We start from the raw sequence: 14,565 nt of genomic DNA, 5'->3' as shown, positions 1-14,565 counted from the left end.
AAAAATTTTTTTCTTGATAATTAATTTTAATAACGTTATTATACTTTACCTTCGTTCTTTCTTTCTTTCCTTCCTTCCTTCCCTCCTTTAGACAACGAATCATCCCAAATTGAGGAGGTGGTCTCTGACAGCAAGATTTATGATTTTTCCCCCTTTACCTCTTTTAGTGAGGGTGTATGTGTATGCTTCTGTGTAAGATTTTGTCTGTATAGCTTTGCTTCCAACATTTGTCCTAAGGTTCTATCCGTCCCTTTTTTTTCTAAATAAGAATTTTTTAATTCAATAACTTTATTATACTTTATTTTATTTTTACTGTATCTTCTTTCTTTCTGTCTTTTTTCCTTCTTTCCCTCCTTCCTTCCTTCCTCCCTCCCTCCCTCCTTTCTTTCCTTTTTGCCTTCTTTCCTTTGCTTCTTTCTTTCTTTCTTCCTTCCTTCCTTCCTTACCTCCTTTCCTTCTTTCTTTCCTCATACTTCTACTAATTCCCTCTACTTTTTCTCCCTTTTATTCTGAGCCGTGTGGATGAAAGGCTCTTGGTGCTTCAGCCAGGAGTCAGGGCTCTGTCTCTGAGGTAGGAGAGCCAACTTCAGGACACTGGTCAACAAGAGACCTCCCAGCTCCACATAATATCAAATGGCGAAAATCTCCCAGAGACCTCCATCTGAACACCAGCACCCAGCTTCACTCAACGACCAGCAAGCCACAGTGCTGGACAACCTATGCCAAACAACTAGCAAAACAGGAACACAACCCCACCCATTAGCAGAGAGGCTGCCTAAAATCATAATAAGGCCACAGACACCCCAAAACACACCACCAGACGTGAACCTGCCCACTAGAGAGACAAGATTCAGCCTCATCCACCACAACACAGGCACTAGTCCCCTCCACCAGGAAGCCTACACAACCCACTGAACCAACCTTAGCCACTGGAGACAGACATCAAAAACAGCGGGAACTACAAACCTGCAGTCTGCAAAAAGGAGATCCCAAACACAGTAAGATAAGCAAAATGAGAAGACAGAAAAACACACAGCAGATAAAGGAGCAAGATAAAAACCCACCAGACCTAACAAATGAAGAGGAAATAGGCAGTCTACCTGAAAAAGGACTCAGAATAATGATAGTAAGGATGATCTGAAATCTTGGAAATCGAATGGACAAAATGCAAGAAACAGTTAACAAGGACCTAGAAGAAATAAAGATGAAACAAGCAACAATGAACAACACAATAAATGAAATTAAAAGTACTCTAGATGGGATCAATAGCAGAATAACTGAGGCAGAAGAACGGATAAGTGACCTGGAAGATAAAATAGTGGAAATAGCTACTGCAGAGCAGAATAAAGAAAAAAGAATGAAAAGAACTGAGGACAGTCTCAGAGACCTCTGGGACAACATTAAACGCACCAACATGTGAATTATAGGGTTTCCAGAAGAAGAAGAGAAAAAGAAAGGGACTGAGAAAATATTTGAAGAGATTATAGTTGAAAACTTCCCTAATATGGGCAAGGAAGTCAAGGAAGCACAGAGAGTCCCATACAGGATAAATACAAGGAGAAATACGCCAAGACACATATTAATCAAACTGTCAAAAATTAAATACAAAGAAAGCATATTAAAAGCAGCAAGGGAAAAACAACAAATAACACATAAGGGAATCCCCATAAGGTTAACAGCTGATCTCTAAGCAGAAACCCTACAAGCCAGAAGGGAGTGGCAGGACATACTGAAAGTGATGAAGGAGAAAAACCTGCAGCCAAGACTACTCTACCCAGCAAGGATCTCATTCAGATTTGATGGAGAAATTAAAACCTTTACAGACAAGCAAAAGCTGAGAGAGTTCAGCACCACCAAACCAGCTTTACAACAAATGCTAAAGGATCTTCTCTAGGCAAGAAACACAAGAGAAGGAAAAGACCTATAATAACGAACCCAAAACAATTTAGAAAATGGGAATAGGAACATACATATCGATAATTACGTTAAATGTAAATGGACTAAATGCTCCCACGAAAAGACACAGATTAGCTGAATGGATACAAAAACATGACCCTTATATATGCTGTCTACAAGAGACCCACTTCAGACCTAGAGACACATACAGACTGAAAGTAAGGGGACGGAAAAAGATATTCCATGCAAATGGAAACCAAAAGAAAGCTGGAGTAGCAATTCTCATATCAGACAAAATAGACTTTAAAATAAGGACTATTAAAAGAGACAAAGAAGGACACTACATAATGATCAAGGGATCGATCCAAGAAGAAGATATAACAATTGTAAATATTTATGCACCCAACATAGGAGCACCTCAATACATAAGGCAAATACTAACAGCCATAAAAGGGGAAATCGACAGTAACACATTCATAGTAGGGGACTTAAACACCCCACTTTCACCCATGGACAGATCATCCAAAATGAAAATAAATAAGGAAACACAAGCTTTAAATGATACATTAAACAAGATGGACTTAATTGATATTTATAGGACACTCCATCCAAAAACAACAGAATACACATTTTTCTCAAGTGCTCATGGAACATTCTCCAGCATAGATCATATCTTGGGTCACAAATCAAGCCTTGGTAAATTTAAGAAAATTGAAATTGTATCAAGTATCTTTTCTGACCACAGCGCCATGAGACTAGATATCAATTACAGGAAAAGATCTGTAAAAAATACAAACACATGGAGGCTAAACAATGCACTACTTAATAATGAAGTGATCACTGAAGAAATCAAAGAGGAAATAAAAAAATACCTAGAAACAAATGACAATGGAGACACAACGACCCAAAACCTATGGGATGCAGCAAAAGCAGTTCTAAGGGGGAAGTTTATAGCAATACAAGCCCACCTTAAGAAGCAGGAAACATCTTGAATAAACAACCTAACATTGCACCTCAAGCAATTAGAGAAAGAAGAACAAAAAACCCCCAAAGCTAGCAGAAGGAAAGAAATCATAAAAATCAGATCAGAAATAAATGAAAAAGAAATGAAGGAAACAATAGCAAAGATCAATAAAACTAAAAGCTGGTCCTTTGAGAAGATAAACAAAATAGATAAACCACTAGCCAGACTCATCAAGAAAAAAAGGGAGAAGACTCAAATCAATAGAATTAGAAATGAAAAAGGAGAGGTAACAACTGACACTGCAGAAATAAAAAAGATCATGAGAGATTACTACAAGCAACTCTATGCCAATAAAATGGACAATTTGGAAGAAATGGACAAATTCTTAGAAATGCACAACCTGCCAAGACTGAATCAGGAAGAAATAGAAAATATGAACAGACCAATCACAAGCACTGAAATTGAAACTGTGATTAAAAATCTTCCAACAAACAAAAGCTCAGGACCAGATGGCTTCACAGGCAAATTCTACCAAACATTTAGAGAAGAGCTAACACCTATCCTTCTCAAACTCTTCCAAAATATAGCAGAGGGAGGAACACTCCCAAATTCCTTCTACGAGGCCACCATCACCTTGATACCAAAACCAGACATAGATGTCACAAAGAAAGAAAACTACAGGCCAATATCACTGATGAACATAGATGCAAATATCCTCAACAAAATACTAGCAAACAGAATCCAACAGCACATTAAAAGGATCATACACCATGATCAAGTGGGGTTTATTCCAGGAATGCAAGGATTCTTCAATATACGCAAATCTATCAATGTGATAAACCATATTAACAAACTGAAGGAGAAAAACCATATGATCATCTCAATAGATGCAGAGAAAGCTTTTGACAAAATTCAACACCCATTTATGATAAAAACCCTGCAGAAAGTAGGTACAGAGGGAACTTTCCTCAATATAATAAAGGCCATATATGACAAGCCCACAGCAAACATCATCCTCAATGGTGAAAAACTGAAAGCATTTCCACTAAGATCAGGAACAAGACAAGGTTGCCCACTCTCACCACTCTTATTCAACATGGTTTTGTAAGTTTTAGCCACAGCAATCAGAGAAGAAAAGGAAATAAAAGGAATCCAAATCGGAAAAGAAGTAAAGCTGTCACTGTTTGCAGATGACATGATCCTATACATAGAGAATCCTAAAGATGCTACCAGAAAACTACTAGAGCTAATCAATGAATTTGGTAAAGTGGCAGGATACAAAATTAATGTACAGAAATCTCTGGCATTCCTATATACTAATGATGAAAAATCTGAAAGTGAAATCAAGAAAATACTCCCATTTACCACTGCAACAAAAAGAATAAAATATCTAGGAATAAACCTACCTAAGGAGACAAAAGACCTGTATGCAGAAAATTATAAGACACTGATGAAAGAAATTAAAGATGATACAAATAGATGGAGAGATATACCATGTTCTTGGATTGGAAGAATCAACATTGTGAAAATGACTCTACTACCCAAAGCAATCTATAGATTCAATGCAATCCGTATCAAACTACCACTGGCATTTTTCACAGAACTAGAACAAAATTTCGCAATTTGTATGGAAACACAAAAGACCCCGAATAGCCAAAGCAATCTGAGAACGAAAAAAGGAACTGGAGGAATCAGGCTCCCTGACTTCAGACTATACTACAAAGCTACAGTAATCAAGACAGTATGGTACCGGCACAAAAACAGAAATATAGATCAATGGAACAGGATAGAAAGCCCAGAGATAAACCCACGCACATATGGACACCTTATCTTTGATAAAGGTGGCAGGAATGTACAGTGGAGAAAGAACAGCCTCTTCAATAAGTGGTACTGGGAATACTGGACAGGTACATGTAAAAGTATGAGATTAGATCACTCCCTAACACCATACACAAAAATAAGCTCAAAATGGATTAAAGACCTAAATGTAAGGCCAGAAACTATCAAACTCTTAGAGGAAAACATAGGCAGAACACTCTATGACATAAATCACAGCAAGATACTTTCTGACCCACCTCGTAGAGTAATGGAAATAAAAACAAAAATAAACAAAGGGACCTAATGAAACTTCAAAGCTTTTGCACAGCAAAGGAAACCATAAGCAAGACCAAAAGACAACCCTCAGAATGGGAGAAAAGATTTGCAAATGAAGCAACCGACACAGGATTAATCTCCAAAATTTACAAGCAGCTCATGCAGCTCAATAACAAAAAAACAAACAACCCAATCCAAAAATGGGCAGAAGACCTAAATAGACATTTCTCCAAAGAAGATATACAGACTGCCAACAAACACATGAAAGAATGCTCAACATCATTAATCATTAGAGAAATGCGAATCAAAATTACAATGAGATATCATCTCACACCAGTCAGAATGGCCATCATCAAAAAATCTAGAAACAATAAATGCTGGAGAGGGTGTGGAGAAAAGGGAACACTCTTGCACTGCTGGTGGGAATGTGAATTGGTTCAGCCACTATGGAGAACAGTATGGAGGTTCCTTAAAAAACTACAAATAGAACTACCATATGACCCAGCAATCCCACTACTGGGCATATACCCTGAGAAAACCAAAATTCAAAAAGAGTCATGTACCAACATGTTCATTGCAGCTCTATTTACAATAGCCCGGAGATGGAAACAACCTAAGTGCCCATCATCGGATGAATGGATAAAGAAGATGTGGCACATATATACAATGGAATATTACTCAGCCATAAAAAGAAATGAAATTGAGCTATTTGTAATGAGGTGGATAGACCTAGAGTCTGTCATACAGAGTGAAGTAAGTCAGAAAGAAAAAGACAAATACCGTATGCTAACACATATATATGGAATTTAAGAAAAAAAAATGTCATGAAGAACCTAGGGGTAAGGCAGGAATAAAGACGCAGACCTCCTAGAGAACGGACTTGAGGTTATGGGGAGGGGGAAGGGTGAGCTGTGACAGGGCGAGAGAGAGTCATGGACATATACACACTAACAAAGGTAGTAAGGTAGATAGCTAGTGGGAAGCAGCCGCATGGCACGGGGATATTGGCTCGGTGCTTTGTGACAGCCTGGAGGGGTGGGATAGGGAGGGTGGGAGGGAGGGAGACGCAAGAGGGAAGAGATATGGGAACATATGTATATGTATAACTGATTCACTTTGTTATAAAGCAGAAACTAACACACCATTGTAAAGCAATTATACCCCAATAAAGATGTTACAAAAAAAAAAAAACACAAACCTGGGAGCAAAAATAGGGCTATGGTCAGAAACCATGTAAGTTCGTCTACTATGAATATATAAAATCTGGATAATAAAAGTGTTTGCTGTGAAAAAAAAAATTTTGTTCATACACTTTTTTTCCATTTTTAAGGTGTTTTAGACATAGTAATATTAACCCTTTAAATGTACAGCTCTAAGGTTTTGATAAATGCCATCAAATCAAAATTTAAAACAGTCTTATCAACCCAAACAATTCTTTCCCCTTTTGTAGTCAAATCTCTTCCACACCTAGCTCTTGAAACCGCTGATCTGTTTTCTGTCACTATAGTTTTGCCTTTGCAAAGATGCCATGTAAATGAAATCATACAGTATGTAGCCTATGAGTCTGGTTTCCTTCACTTAGCAAAAGGCAACTGAGAATCATCCGTGTTGTTGTATTAGTAATTTATTTTTTTTATTGCTTAGTACCATTCCATCGTATGGATATACTAGTTTGTTTATACATTCCCCAGCTGAAGGATATTTGGCTTGTTTTCAGTTTCTGGTGATTATGAACAAAGTAGCTATAAACACTTGCATACAGACTTTTTTGTGTTAATATAAGTTTTCACTTCACTTGGGTAAAAACCTAGATGTGAGTCATAAGGTAAATGTATTTTAACTTTATAAGAAACTGCCAAACTTTTCCAAAATGGATGTACCATTTTGTATTACCACCAGTAAATTATTAGAGATCCAGTTGTACTGCATCTTCATTCACACTTGACAGGGTCAGTCACTTTAATTTTATGCATTCTAATAGGTGTATAATAATATCTCATTATGGTTTTAACTTGCATTTCTGTAAGATATATTTTTTTATGTGGACCATTTTTAAAGTCTTTACTGAATTTGTTACAATACTGCTATTTTATGTTTTTGGTTTTTCGGCCACGAGGCATGTGGGGTCTTAGCTCCCCAACCAGGGACTGAACTTGTACCTCCTGCAATAGAAGGCAAAGTCCTAACCACTGGACCACCAGGGAAGTCCCACTTTCATTTTTTTTAATGACCAGTGATGTTGAGCATCTTTTCATGGGTTTATCCGCCATCTCTATTTATTCTTTGGTGAAGAGTCTGTAAAAAAATGTTTGCCCCTTTTTTTTGGCTGCACCACATGGAATGCAGGATCTTAGTTCCCCGACTAGGGATCGAACCCTTGCCCTCTGCAGTGGAAGTGCAGAGTCTTAACCACTGGACCGCCAGGGAAGTCCCTGACCATTTTTAATAAGGTTGTTTGTTTCCTATTTATTGAGTTTTGGGAGTATTTTACATATACTCTGGATAAAAGGTCTTTGTTAGACATGTGATTTGTAAATATGTTCTTCCAGCCTACAGCTTGTCTTTTCATTCTCTTAAATGTGTTTTCAAAGAGCAAAAGTTCTCAATTTTGATGAAGTCAAATTAATCAACTTTTAACTTTATGGATCATGATTTTGGTGTGTCATAAAAGAAATCTTTCCTTCATCCAAGGTCACCAAGTTATTCTCCTATACTTTTCTCTAGGAGATTAACAGTTTTAAGTTTTACATTTAGGTTTATGATCCATGCTGAGTGGATTTTTGTACAGAGTGAAAGTTATAGATTAGGGTTCTTTTTTTGCATATGCAATTGTTCTAGAATCATTTGTTGAAAGGACTGTTTCCCCATTTAACTGCCTTTGCATCTTTGCCAAAAATCAGTTGACTGACCACATGTATACATGTCTATTACTGTTTCATTGATCTATACGTTGACTCAATCTTTGTTCCAATGCCACATTCATCCTGACTACTGTATATTTACAGTAGACTTGAAATCAGGTAATGTGTATCTTTGAACTTTGTTGTTTTTTTGTTTTGTATTGTTTTTAATTAATTTATTAATTTATTTATTTTTGGTTGTGTTGGGTCCTCATTTCTGTGAGAGGGCTTTCTCTAGCTGCAGCAAGCGAGGGCCACTCTTCATCGCGGTGTGCAGGCCTCTCACTATTGCGGCCTCTCTTGTTGTGGAGCTCAGGCTCCAGACACGCAGGCTCAGTAGTTGTGGCTCATGGGCCTAGTTGCTCCGCAGCATGTGAGATCTTCCCAGACCAGGGCTCGAACCCATGTCCCCTGCATTGGCAGGCAGATTCTCAACCAATGCACCACCAGGGAAGCCCTGTTGTGTTTTTTCAAAATTGTTTTTGCTACTCCAGTTTGCCCTTCCATATAAATTTTAGAATCAGCTTGTCTATTTCTACAAAAAAATTCTTCTGAAATTTTGATTGAGTCTTCCAATCCATTAATATGGATTATCTATTTGTTCAATCATCTATCATGTTTTTCACATATGTTTGGTAATTTCCAGCATACAAATATTGTATATACTTTTAAAGAGTTATACCAAAGTATTTTATGATTTTTAGTACAATTATAAATAATTATTTGGGTTTTAATTTCAATTTCCAGTTGTTCACTACTAGTATATAAAAATGATTGAGTTGTATTTCCTTGTATCCTGTGACCTTGCTAAGCTCACTTATTAATTTTGGGACCTTTATTTGCAGATTGTTTTGGATTTTTCTACATAGACAGTTATGTTGCCTGTGAATAGAGACAGTTCAATTTCTTCCTTTCCAACCAACATGCCTTCTATTTGTTTACCTGGCTTTACTTCACAGGCTAGGACCTACAATACAATGCTGAATAAAAATAGTGAGAGCAAATATCCTTGTATTGTTCCTGACCTTAGGAGAAAAGTATTCAGTCTTTCACCATTAAGGATGATGTTAGCTGTAGACTCTTTGTAGCTGTCCTTTTTCTCTTTGAGGACATTCCCTTCTATTCCCGAATTGCTGAATTTTGTCAGAAGCATTTTGTGCATTAATTAAGGTGAACATATGATGTTTCTGTAGTCTGTTAATATAATACATTTCCCCAATTAATATTCCCAGAATAAACCTAAGTCACGATACAATATCCTTTTTAAATATTGTTTTGGATTTGCTAATTTTTTTTTTTTTAATTTTTGGCTACATTGGGTCTTTGTTGCTGTGCGCAGACTTCCTCTAGTTGCGGTGAGCAGGGGCTACTCTTCATGTGGTACGCAGTCTTCTCATTGCGGTGGCTTCTCTTGTTGCGGAGCATGGGCTCTAGGCACACAGGCTTCAGTACTTGTGGCTCGCAGGCTCCAGAGCACAGGCTCAGTAGTTGGGGCACACAGGCTTAGTTGCTCCACGGCATGTGGAATCTTCCCGGACCAGGGCTCAAACCCATGTCACCTGCATTGGCAGGCAGATTCTTAACCACTGCGCCACTAGGGAAGCCCCTGCTAGTATTTTGTTAATATTTTTTTTGTCTATGTTCACAAGAGATACTAATATCTAGTTTTCTTGTGATGTCTTTGGTTTTCACATCAAGGTATTGCTGGTCTCATAAAATAAGTAGGCAAGTGTTCCATCTTCTTTTATGTTCTGGAACAGTTTATGTAGAACTGTATTCTTTCTTCCTTAAAAAGTTTTAAGTAGGATTCCCACATTATCTTCTTAAGGTCTTAGGGTCTAAAGTGACATGTTCTCTTTCATTCCTGAGTTTTGACAATTTGTGTCTTTTTTTTTCTCACCATTTTCTTTTTTTTTTTAATTGGGGTATAGTTGTTTTACAATGTTGTGTTAGTTTCTACTGTACAGCGAAGTAGAGTTCCCTGTGCTATACAGCAGGTTCTTATTAGTCATCTATTTTATATATATTAGTGTATATATATCAATTCCAATATCTCCCAATTCAACCCACCACCTCCCCAACCCCTCTGCTTTCACCCCCTTGGTATCCATACATTTGTTCTCTACATCCGTGTCTCTTCTCTCTTTTTTTTCTGCCAGTCTAGCTAGAGATTTCTCAATTTCACTGATATTTTCAAAGACCCAGGTTTTAGTTTCATTGAATTACTCTCCTGTTTTTCCATTATCAATTTCATTACTTTGTGCTCTTAATAGTCTCTGCCTTATGCTTATTTTGATTTCAAATAGCTCTTTTTTCTCAAGCTTCTTAAAATTGAAGCTTAGATCACTAATCTAAAATTTCCTTTTTCCTAATGTAAATATTTAATGCCAAAAATTTCCCTCTAAGTATTGATTTGACTGCATCCTTCACATTTTGATATGCTGGTTTTTTTCTTTCATTCAATTAAAAATATTTTCTAATTGCACTGTGACTTCCTCTTTGACCCATGGGATATTTAGAAGTATCTTAATGTCCAAATATTTGGGAATTTCCAGGTATCTTTGTTATTGATTTTTAGTTTAATTCCATTGTGGTTGGAGAACAGGCTTTGTATACTTTCAATTCTTTTAAATCTTGGCTTGCTTTATGATACAGAATATGGTCTCTCTTGATGAATATTCCATACTCACTTGAAAAGAATGTATATTCTGTTGTTGCTGGGTAGAGGGACCTACAAATGACTATTAGTTGATGGTGCTTTTCAGGTGTTTTCTTCCTTACTGATTTTATGTCAAGTCATTTTGTTGATTACTAACAGAGGAGTGTTGAAGGCAGGGGCCAGTCAATCATGAAAGTCCTTTTTAGCTAAATTAAGGAGTATGAAGCTTACCCGGAGTTATGGAAGCTGACAGGGAGATTAACTTTAAGAAAGGGAATAATAAGATTAAAAAACTTTTTTTAGAAAACTTGACAAGATTGAAAATAGGTTGGAGGAGAGCTAAAGTAGAGACGGGGAGAACCGGGGAGGCTTTTAACAATAATCAAGGAGAAACATGTACTTGAATTAAGGCAGTGGCTCTGAGAATAATCAAGAAAAAACAGACTTAAGGAGATAATAAGAGAAAAGAATCTGATAAACAACTGGGTGAGAGATGGAGAGGAATGGGTAAAAGGGAAGAGGCAATTATGATTCTCAGTTTCTGGTTTGGATTAGTTAGTATATAAGGAATAACATTTACCAAAATAGAAATATACAAGAAGAGAAATGGATTTGAGGGAAATTCCCAATTTCAACATGCTGAGATGAAGGTTCTTGTAAAATATTCATGAAAGATGTCCATTAAGCTATGTGGGCTCGGCAGAGAGGTCTACACTATAGATATAGATGTATGTCATCTATTATAGATTTATGTCATCTGCACATATTATTAATTGAAACCATAGTTTTGGATGAAGTTATTGAAGATCAGCATATAAACCAGTGTTTCTCTAAATGTCACCCTATAATTATCTGCCGATTATTAAAATGCAGATTCCTAGACACCATTTTAGATTAAATTTATCTAAGACTCATAGGCTGAAACCAAGGTGTTAGCTGGGCTGTATCACTTATTGAAAGCTCTGAGGGAGACTGCACTTCCAGGCTTATTCAGGCTGTTGGCAGAATTCAGTTCTATGCAGCTGCAGGACTGAGGTCCTTGTTTCCTTGCTAGTTGTTGTCTGAGTGCCACCCTTCTCCCTCAGAGCCTTCCCTCTAGTCTTTGCAGGTAGCCCCTTACATCTGAGAACCAGCAACAGCTTATTCTTCTCACATTGCCACATCTCTGACTCTTCTGCTTTCCTCTTCCACTTTAAAGGGTCTGTGTGATTACATTAGTCTCTCCCAGAACATCTAAAATAATCTCCCTACCCTAAAATCTGTAACCTTAATTCCATCTGCAAAGTCCCCTTTTCCTTGTAATGTAACATATTCACAGGTTCCAGGGATTTGGGAATGGACATCTTTGGGGCGCCAGTATTCTGCCTACCACAAGCGGTCTGATACAAGTCATTTTGTAGACATATATTTTCATTTCTCTTGGGTAAATATCTAGGAGTGGAATTGCTGGTTCATAGTGCAGATACATATGTAACTCTATAAAACACTGGGCACACAGCTGAATAAAGACTACATCACCTATCTTTCCTTCTTGTTAGTGTGTCACTGACTAAGAACTGGTTAATGGGTTGTAAGTGGATATGTCATATGCAACACCTGAGAAGTGTCCTTAAAGAGAAAAGTATGTGCCTTTCCATCAAGCTTCCCTCTTGCTATGAGCAGGTGGCATTTGGAATTAAAGCAGTCATCTCAATCATGAGGTAGTATGCTAAGGATGGCAGAACAGCAAGACAGAGGAATCTGAATCCCTGATGATCACAGAGCTGCTGCCATACCATCCGTGGCCTGCCTACCTATAGAAGCATATGCATATTTAAGCCATTATTATATTTTCTATGTAATGAAACCAAATCCAATTCTAACACATCACAGTTTTAAATATCTATATGCTAGTGATCCCAAAGTGGTACCTTCAGCCACAATCTTTCCAGACTCATGTATCCAACAGCTACTGGAACATTTCCACTTGGATGTAAAACAGGCCTTTCAAACTTAACTGTCCAAAACAGAATTCTTTATTTTTTCTCCCTGAACTCTTCCTCCTCTCATTCTCCTCATCAGCACCAAACAAACAGTAAATGGTTTTTTATGATAAATGGTGAATGATCTACCTCAGAGCTCAAGCAAAAAACACATATGTTGGCCTTGATTCCTTGTTTTCCCCTCACCTCGTATCCAAACCATGCACAATTCTTGTTCTCTGCCATCAAAATATAACCCAAATCCTGCCACTTTTTTCCATCCTCACTGTTACTACTCTAGTGCAAGTCACCATCATCTCTCATTTGCAATGGCATCCTCAATGGTGCTTTTGTAGCTTAAAAAATCCTTCCCAGAGAGATGAAAAAGTTCTGGAGATAGGTAGTAGTAATGGTTGCATGATAACATGAATATCACTGAACTGTACACCTAAAAGTGGCTAAAATGGTAAATCTTATGTTACATGTATTTAACCCAAATAAAACAAACAAAAAAGAAATCTTTCCTAGAGACAACATAGCCTCCTATATTTCCTTTTTTTTTCTAAATATTTTTCATGTGTGTCTTTCACACTTAGGTCTTCAATCCATTTGGAAATTACTATTGTGAACGGTGTGAAGTAGGAATCTAATTTGTCTTCAATCTATGTGGATATCACATATCTCAGCATCATTTATTGAATACTCTGTGCTTTTGTAATACCAAAGCTTACCAAAGCTAACCTTATACTTAGCTTCCATATGTATGCGGACGTGTTTCTAAGCTCTCTATTCTGTTCCATGAGTCTACTTACCTGTCCCTAAACCAATACCAGTAATTAAGACAGTAGTCTCAATTATCATGGCTTTATATTGTTTTGATATCTGGGAGGAAGAGACTTTATTTTTCTTCAAAATTGAGTTAGCAATTCTGGGTGCTTTGCCTTTTCATATACATGTTAGGTTCAGCATGTCAAGTTCCATGAAAAACTATACAGCAATTTTAATTGGAATTGCAGTGAATCTGTAGAATTGGAGAAAACTGACATCTTTATGATACTGAGTCTTCCTATCCCTGAATATGGTATATCTCTCCATTTACCTGGGTCTTCTTTTATGTGTTTCAGTAGAGCATTATAATTTTCTCCTTAAAGGACTATGCAGCTTTAGTCTGATTTATTTCCAGATACCTTCAGTTTTTAATACAGTTATGAATAGTATCTTTTTTATTATTAAAATTCCTAGTTAGTTATTGCTGGTGTGTAGAAGTTACTGTTTTACTCAGAAATCTGCTTGAACTGAAGGCCATTTCTGATGACCTCCTAACCAAAGAAGCCCTCCCAGTCATTCTTTATAACTTCACATCAGTTACCCCTTCTTGTTAACTGATTTTTAGTGTCCCTCTCCCCCACTATAATTAGTTGCTTGTTCACCATTGTATAGAATAGGGTCTGTGCAATACATAATTGTGCAAAATCTCTGCTGATTAAATAAATGAGGTCTTAAATCTGGATGATTTGGAAAAATACAGGAAGAAAAGCAGATTTTGAAGTGAGGGTGGAGGTGAGAACTAGTTCAGTTTGAGAGGCGGTGTTTAGAGTTCTCACAGGTCATTAATGTGCAGGCATCAGGCCAGCACCTGGAGCACAAGAATGGAGGTTTGATGTGATGGAAGTGATGAGACCGTCAAGGAGAAGAATGCATTCAAGAAGGAAAAAAAGAAAATATACTTGAGAAGAACTATACCTGGGTCAGATTAAAGAGAGAGGGAGCGAGCATGCACAACAACATGGAAACCAACCGGACGGGAAAGATTTGAAGCACAGGAAGAGGGAAATAAATGGAAGAGCTAGGTTTGTAAATCACATGAACACACAATTAGAGAAGTACAATTTCATCTAAGGAACAGAAAGCAAGAACCTCATTTCTCCATTGGTAAAGCCAATTGGAGAAAGAGACCGCTCTATTAGACCACAGATCCGAATTTGGGGAAGAGAGTAATTTTACTTTACTCTGGGTCTTTCACTTTAATATGACAATTACCGGGCTTGGAGGACCTATCAGCATTCAATCTATTCAACCTCTCGGGTCCCA

General features: G+C 37.3%; 1 protein-coding gene across 2 annotated transcripts in view; it reads right to left on the bottom strand.

Annotated features, from left to right (window-relative positions):
• The window catches only part of SERAC1 (serine active site containing 1), an 81,464-nt gene that overhangs the window by 66,455 nt on the left and 444 nt on the right, over positions 1 to 14,565 (bottom strand). The gene's annotated exons all lie outside the window — the stretch shown is intronic.

This window comes from Lagenorhynchus albirostris, chromosome 12, assembly GCF_949774975.1.
Source record: "Lagenorhynchus albirostris chromosome 12, mLagAlb1.1, whole genome shotgun sequence".
NCBI classification, from domain to species: Eukaryota; Metazoa; Chordata; class Mammalia; order Artiodactyla; family Delphinidae; genus Lagenorhynchus; species Lagenorhynchus albirostris.
Note: the sequence above shows the minus strand (reverse complement) of the source record. Positions and strands in the feature narration are given on the sequence as shown.